Source organism: Triticum aestivum, chromosome 5B (genome assembly GCF_018294505.1).
Source record: "Triticum aestivum cultivar Chinese Spring chromosome 5B, IWGSC CS RefSeq v2.1, whole genome shotgun sequence".
Taxonomy (NCBI): domain Eukaryota; kingdom Viridiplantae; phylum Streptophyta; class Magnoliopsida; order Poales; family Poaceae; genus Triticum; species Triticum aestivum.
Window position 1 is genome coordinate 696,132,051 of NC_057807.1, and position 559 is coordinate 696,132,609.

The window sequence follows — 559 nt, forward strand, 5'->3', positions numbered from 1 at the left end:
GTGCACGTTAGATGAGCTGCTCGACTTCTGCGACGACACGACTGTACTAGTCTAGGAGAGTGGATCCTTTCACCACGTGAGGGCCGAGTGCGTGATGAAGAACTCCGAAACCTGCATCCAGTAGATGATCCAAGAGATGATGATGTACTAGTCTTGCTTAGCTTTGATGTATGTCATTGTCATGGCACACAAACACATGGTGTCTTGCTAATTGTATTGTGATGATGAACAAGCAATTAATCCGTGTGCGGCAACCTAATTGATTAATTTCTCCATTTTTCTCTCCATATATTCGTTTTGGAGTACGTACGTGATGGTTATAAGTGTTTCAGTTTCTCTGTTCATCTGATGGCCCATGCATATATGTCCATGTTAAAAATTATCTTGATCAGAACTTTTCTACAATAGATAATCTTAACTATCGATGGTTTTCGGTATGGGTGGTGCTTTGTATCAGCTACAACAAGCGATACGGTCACTACCTTTCCTAGCTACGCACATATCTCCGCTAGCACCTCATGAGTCATGACCCTCGTGGAATGCTCACCATTCACCCGCA

General features: G+C 43.1%; 1 protein-coding gene across 2 annotated transcripts in view; it reads left to right on the plus strand.

Annotated features, from left to right (window-relative positions):
* LOC123117757 (uncharacterized) overlaps positions 1 to 559 on the plus strand; it is a 26,457-nt gene that overhangs the window by 637 nt on the left and 25,261 nt on the right. The gene's annotated exons all lie outside the window — the stretch shown is intronic.